The sequence below is a fragment of the Tinamus guttatus genome, unplaced genomic scaffold, assembly GCF_059628265.1.
Source record: "Tinamus guttatus ecotype Peru unplaced genomic scaffold, ASM5962826v1 Tinamus_guttatus_pri_ptg000318l, whole genome shotgun sequence".
Lineage (NCBI taxonomy): Eukaryota > Metazoa > Chordata > Aves > Tinamiformes > Tinamidae > Tinamus > Tinamus guttatus.
The window spans coordinates 1,651,885-1,659,220 of record NW_028288852.1 but is presented as its reverse complement, the minus strand read 5'-3'; positions in this window follow the sequence as shown (position 1 = coordinate 1,659,220).

The window sequence follows — 7,336 nt, the reverse complement described above, 5'->3', positions numbered from 1 at the left end:
CGCTCTGTTTGCTCTCCTGTTTGGACAGCGGTTTCCAGTGAGCCTGAACCATCCGCCCCTGTGCACGCAGAGAAAAGTGAACGCTGAGGAACCATGCTGGCCAGTGTTCCCTCTGCATGCTGCAGCAACACGAACAGACCCTGGCGGAGGGAACAACTTCTCCGTGGGGCTCACATACCCCTGCAGATGATGGGCACCGATCACACCAGCGTTTTTCTTCGCAGGCAGACAGTCCCTGTAACACTCCTTTAGTTTTTCTGCTAGTTTCAGAGGAGTGTTTAAAGACACGATGTTTTCATTTACCTGAGGTACCAATGCAGGGATACTCCAGTGTTTCCTTCAGCTTCAGTGGATACAAGTGCTAGCAATCATAGTTACGGGCTATGAGCATTTCCATGGCAATGTTATTATTTGTCTAGTGCTTTGTACGTGCCAGGCACTCCGTGAACAGAAAACAAGATGGAGCCCAAACTATCTGCAGCCCGGTGACCTGAGTCTGCAGCTGCTCATAGCAGGAGGAGGTGGGGGGCTTGGTTAGTTTTTCACCTGATCGAACCCCTGATTTGACTCAACAAACAGATGAACGCTTGTGTTGGCAAGCAGAGGTGGGAGGAATGATCATGTGGAGAGGAGAGCAGAGCAGAGGCAAGATGGGACTACATTTCTGGTGGCATCAACTGTGGAACTGCAGTACAAGATTCATTGTAACCCTGCTTTTTGGTGGCTTGAACACCCGTGGAACAGCTGTGTTACACCATGCCTACCTCTACATCCTGCGTGAGCAGGACACTCACAGAAACGCTAGTCCAGGTGAGCGTGGGCTGCAGAACTGGGACCTGAATGCACATTGCAAACAAATGACAAAGAAAAGAAAGAAACAGGAATTTCGACCATCTGTAAGAAATGATAGCTCTACCCTGTGTCATTTTTGTGGTGGAGTTTTTAACAACCACCCTGGAAACAGTAATAAAAATTTTGCTTGGAAAGACATAGGAAGGGACAAATCTCCTTTACCAGAGTAGTCAGATTAAACTTGTATTTCTTAACCTTAACTTTTTGGACTCTAAGCATTCCTAAATCTTGATGCTGAATGAGCCCATTATCAGTGCAAAAATGCCAAAGAAACTGGAATGCTTTAACTTTTCTTTCTTTTCTATTTTTCAAAAAAAAAGGGCCTTTTATCACTTTGTAGTGAGGCTCTGGGTCAAATTGCTACTGAAATGAACTGAGTCATAATGATGAAATTGCCCCATATGACTATAAACAATGGCCCCATATCTCATTTTTGTGTAGACAATTTATATCTATCCTTTCTATCTCTTCATTTGACAAGAGAAATAGATCCAGCTATATCCAGCTAGCTACTTACCTATAGATATAAATATACATAAAGATATCATACCACAAATGCCTGTCAAGGCTTTTGAACTGAGTCTAATGAAGTTCCAGGGTGTTCAGTTTCAGCTTTTCCATAATGTCACTCACCTTCCCTTTTTATTATCCATACAGCCTCTCTTTGCTTTATCAAGCTCAGCAGGCTATGTCCAAAACATCTGTATGTCGAAGGGATCACGTTATGGGCTCCCCATGTTGTTTCACCTCCACGGATCACCCTTCAGACAGATGACAACTGAACAACTCACCCTTCCAGGATCTGTATGCTTTCTAAGAGTAGATCTTTGCCAACAGACCAGTTCAGCTGTTTTTCTATATCTGGACTGCATCTGGAAGAGCGAGCCACTGTTTCTTTGTCTCCTATTGCTCTTGCATCTGACAAACAGGTTTCTGTTCTGGACCCAGGAGCAGAACAAGAAGGACTGTTACATAATACGTAATATGGCCTTACGTGCTTCAACAGTCATGTTTGGAAATCAGGAGGAAGTAAGAAAACGGTACGTTCAGTGGAATTTTCCTTCATGTATATGTTTTATCTGCAGCTGCAATGTGCGGAGGCCAAGTTATTAGAGATGAACGGGAAACAAAGCAATAAAATGCCATTATCTTTAGTGCTTCAGAAGTTAGGGATGGAACTGACCTGGGAGGCCCCTGCCAGAGAAAGACTGCTCTTTATAATAACATAACAAATACACCAGTAGGAAAGGGTCAGATGTATATGCAAAGAACCTGAGCTCTCCCTTTCCCTGTGTTTGTCTGCCCTGCGTTTCGCTTTGTTTCCTGTGTTGCCGGGTGCTGCAGCGGGCACTGCTCTGGTGTTGCCATTGCCCACCCATAAATTCCACTGGAGTGGGAAGCCAGCCACGAGAAGACAGGAGGGGGTGGAAAATGGACCTTCGGAAACAGACTGCTAGAATTTCCTGGGTGCTTTTTACCAAATAAGCAAATGTAATAGTGCAAGAAAATGAGAGGGTTTTTTTCCTCACTGAATATGGATGAGTTATTTAATAGGAAGAAAGTCTACGAATCAGAATATAGCTGGATTTGTCCTTTAGAGATGGATTATACAACTTTTGCTATTACAGGAATGTGAAGATTAAAGATCCCAAATGTTCTATATTTTAAGTTGTTTTAGTAAATGTGCCAGGAATCTGGAGAGATTTCCAAAATGCATTTAAATCCACAGTAGGCCTGAAGAAGTGCACCATAAGCAACTTTCATTGATAGATGGAAGCAAATATAAATTACTAAAGAATTAAAAAATCCTGTTCCAACTAGCTGCTTGTGGGGTATTTCAATCATATACATTGTTTCAGAAAGAGGAAGGAAGGAAGGTTAAAAAAAAATGTGATAAACTACCACGTAATGACACATATTTTTACAGCTAGATGTTTCTTTTGCATGCAGAAAAGCTTTTCCTGTATCTTCTAAACTGCACAAATAGCTCTTCTATATGCAAACTAGCATCTGCTCTACGTGCACACCTATATCCAGGATGGCGCATATGCAGAAAGAGATGTAAAAATCGAGGCTCATAATTTGAGAGGCCCAGCTGAGGCTTCTTTTAATGTTAGTCTTCAGGTACTAATTTAGATACATAAAAGAGAAGAAATTGGGACCTAATCTTTCTCCACTGCCTACCCTCCTTCCTTCAGGCTTTTCTAACCGCGTGAGATGGGAAAGGGTTGGAGGAGAAAGCGTCGTGGTGGCTCGCACACACGGCGCCCATCTCTGAGTCACACACCAGGGCTCTTCCTCCTGCGTGTGGACCGGGGTTTGCAGTGCAGAAGGCTCAAGGAGGAGGGACGACTGTGACCAGCACCACGCTGCTGGGTGGCGGGAGGTGGAGCTGGGCAGCGGTAAGCAGATGAATTGTTTCCATCACATGGTTAATGACTCAGCAACGGTATCCCAAAGTATTTTCTTTTTCTTCTCAATCATCTCATGCAGCACATTGGAGTGGAAAAGACCGGGGGGACTAGGAGAGGGGAGTAAGCACCAGGGCTTGCAGTCTCTGTGTCGCATGTGTCTCCCACGCGGCTGCTTTGCAGCGCCCAGGGCTGTAATGCAGCCACTCTGACGCCCCCGCGCAGGTTCCTGACAGCTTCAGTGTGCCCGGGCCAGGACTGGGCCCCGCACTGGGTGCACCCGAGTCTCCCGCGGCAGCTCGGAGCTTCAACCGCGCGGTCGGTGCGCGTTGCTGCCGCATGCGCACAGCTGGAAACACTGCTCATTACACTGCTGATTACACCGAGAGGCAACACACGTAGTAGGAACTGCTGCTTCAGGTGGCTCCTACGAGGAGAAAGTGGTAGTATGTGTAAGGTTATTTTAAGTAAGTGGGGTTAGAGCACACACAGAGCTGAGTACAGACTGAATAGAGCTCCCTGCTAGTGCTGCTTGGTTAGATTAGGTCTCCATGGGCCGAAATACCTTGGCAGACTGAGTTGAACCCAACTTTTTCACAACTGTAACATATCCAATATCCTTTCTGGTATCAGTGGACTGCAAAAATGTTACTGTGGATTTTGGTGCTTATCTGTATTTACTGCTAGCCTGCTGGCTCTCTGTTCATAAAGACACCCACAGTGACGAACAGTGGAGCCTTGCTAATGCCACCCACCAGCCAAATGGTATGCAGAGATTAAGGCTGGAAGGTCACATATTCCTTCCCTTTCTTTTTTATCCCCCATGCAGTGAAGAGCTGCCATGAAAGGGCACTCGGGTGCCAGTGTTGTTTGGACAACTGCTACTCTTTCAGCAGGCAGCAAGCATGCTCCCTAGTCTTCCACATGAAAACCAAAAAGCACGAGAAGATGAGCCCAGTCCTGCACGGAGGAATGTGGCACAAGCAATTGTTGTCACTGAAGTGCTAGGGCCAGTCTTGTCCACGCGTCCTGGCCCCATCCAGCTAAGGCTGGAGGTACTGGTGACTCCAGCCTGTGAAGAGCACAGAGCCCGCAGGCCTGTTTGTACCACTCCGGGCTGCTCCTTGACCCTCTTTTTAGCACCAGCTGATTGCACTGTGTCTCTGCAGCTGCTGTTGACCAGCACGTGCCTGCGCTGGCAGTGGCATAGCCCATAAATCAACAAGCAAGAGCTCCCTCAGCACGCGGCCTGCGACGTGAGCAGGATCTCCCAGTGCCCCAAGCACACTTGTTGGCTGGGCAGCCACGCCGCATGCAAGGCCCCTGCTTCAAGCAGAGCTTTATCATCATCTCCTCCTTACAAGGGGCAGCCAAAGGCAAAATCCGAATGTTATAAGAAAGTTACTCATCCCAGATGAACTCAGTCCCAGAAGTCACTGTTGTAAGACTTGCTATGCAGTTACTTTTATGACTGAAGCTGAATCAGTGTCTCCCCATCTTATCTATCCTTGTTTCTAGGGGTGCACTCCCTTTATACATCAGGTACACCCTCCCCCAACGAGTAGGAAGAGCCACCTTGAACTTTATAAACAGGTAATATTACCAAGTAATAAAACGGTAGAGTTTGTATTTCAATTTCAATTTACCTGTTTGACATGTTTAATCATCTTGCTCATCAAACGAAAACAGCCCAATGAGGCTAGGAAGACCAGATTTTCAAAAGCACCCATTCTGCCTAACACAAAGTATATTTGGGTTTCGATTTCTTCTGGACAGCCACCATTCCCAAAGACCCGGAGACTTTCTTAGCCCCGAAAATGAAGTCCCAGGCATCTCAAGTTGATAGCTTAGAAATAAGGCATCAAAACTGTGGGGCAGTGTGAGAAAAACTGGGAGCCATAACTTCCTCCAAAGTCCTGTACTAAAATCCCAGACTTACATGCAGCCCCAATGGCACAGCACATACTTTTGCTGCCTGATCATTAGCTAGACTATTAGCAGTGGTAGAAAAGATGTGTCTAATTGACATGTCTTAGCACTTAAGGATAACATCTTCAGAAGTGAAAGGGGGAACATATCAATTACATGAGCAAGTATGGTATTTGTCCTCTTTTTAACCTAATGTTCTGAAACTGTGAAAGATTAGCATTAAGGATTGCCACAGGCCATTTGCTGTAACCCTATCTAGACAACTTCCTGAAATAAAAGAATAAATTTCAGCTCTTAGGTGGAAGCCTTCGGGCACATGAGAATCTACCCAAAGCATAATTTACCACAAACACAGGGTACACGTAGAAATGAGACAGATCAGAGGTTTGCTTCACTCGAGAAGAAAAGGTTCTGAAGGCCAAAAATCTAAAGTGCCTGCATTGGCAAGTGTAACCTCACTAGGATATCTGAGATCTCATGATCTTCCTTCTCTGAACATAATAAAAGACAGAGGTTTTACTGATAACATTACATGACGGCTGTCCATAAAAGATGCCTTTTAAATAGTGACTATCTTACCTGGCAGTACCCTTTCCTATCTTTTCAGAGAATTAACTCCAGCCATAATAAATTATATATATATATATATATATACACACACACTATATATTATAAAGAAGAAGAAATTCACATGTTAAACTTGCTTGAAAAAAGCTTCATCCCATGTGTTTTTAGAGCATCATAAAAAAGGGAACTGGAATGATCACTGCGAGCGCATCTCCCCCGTGCCCCGCAAGCCAGTTCACCTCATGGTGTGACGCTGCGAGCAGAATTCCAGGAACCCCCTTCTGGAGCTGGGGTGAAACCCGCCGCAACCTCAGCGAGGCCACCGTGCTGCCGCTCTAACCCGCTGCGAGCCGAGCGCTGTGATGCCAGCAGGGCTGCGCTACCTCATGGCAGCTCCTCCGCCGAGGATACGGCCCCGCTGTGGCGCTGGCTAGCGGGAGCTGCCGGCATAGGAGGCCGCGAGCACAACCCCCTGCATCGGAAGGGGAACGGGGCCCCACGGCAGGAGGCGGGCCAGGGCAGAAACGGCACGAGGGAGAACGGACAAGGCTCCGGACGTCTGGGGCTTTCTGTTCCTCAAGGGCACGAAGGGCTGGTTGAAACAGAGAACAGCTGAGGGAGGCGTTGGGGTGGCAGGGCGGGAAGGAAGAGAAGGAACAGCAGTGGGAGGCAGAAGTGAACTGAATGTGTCACTGCAGGTAAGCACACGCAGACGTGCACACCACATACCACAACACATCCATTTTTCACTTGCACAACTAAGCTTAGCCCAAGGGAAGAAAAACAGTGGGACATACTGAGACTCTCACCCTCTGGATGGAGCGACACATTTATTTTGGCCATTCAAGTTAAAAGGGGAGATTTTGTCTGCTAGGAGATGACAATTCAGGTACTCTACAACAGGCAGAAGTCTGAAGGGTAACCAAAGTGTCACTCAAAAAGAGGCATCTGACAAAGCCCTTGGTGCCCAAGACTCTTGTAATATCACACACTGAAGAAGATCCTTCTTTAGCAGCTGACCAGGACGAATCCTGGTAAGGAGGGTAAATATTGTTCTTTCTAATGGAGACGTGAACAACGAGATCTGTCATCTCCCTACATAAGAGTGAGAGCAAGCTGATTGTCTCCACTTCAGCGATGTCCTTGATGTTGCTGTTATGTCTTCTCCCTGCGCCTGAGGTCTCTGCCATCCTGCTCCTCCTCTTTGCTGGTTCTTAGAGCCATGATGTGATCGAGCGTATGGGAAGGATGTGCCCCATCAGCTGGATGCAGGATGTGCTCAAGTCACGTTTACACTGAGAAGGCACAGGGGCATGCTCAGCTCCACACATGCACACTCATGTCTGCAGAGCTGTCTGGTATTGGCAGAGGGGCTACGCGGACTCCCAAGCTGCAGGAGAGCCAGAGGGTCCCCTGCTCTGTGAAGGGGGCCCTGCCTCCTCTTGCCAGCCTCACCACCTCGCTGTTGTTTGGGCTGCCTTGGTAGCCGAGGCAGAGTAGATCAAACACAGATAGAGCATTTGAGGACATTTCCTTTTTTTTAACCCTGTGTCACAATAATAAAACCATGTGAATAC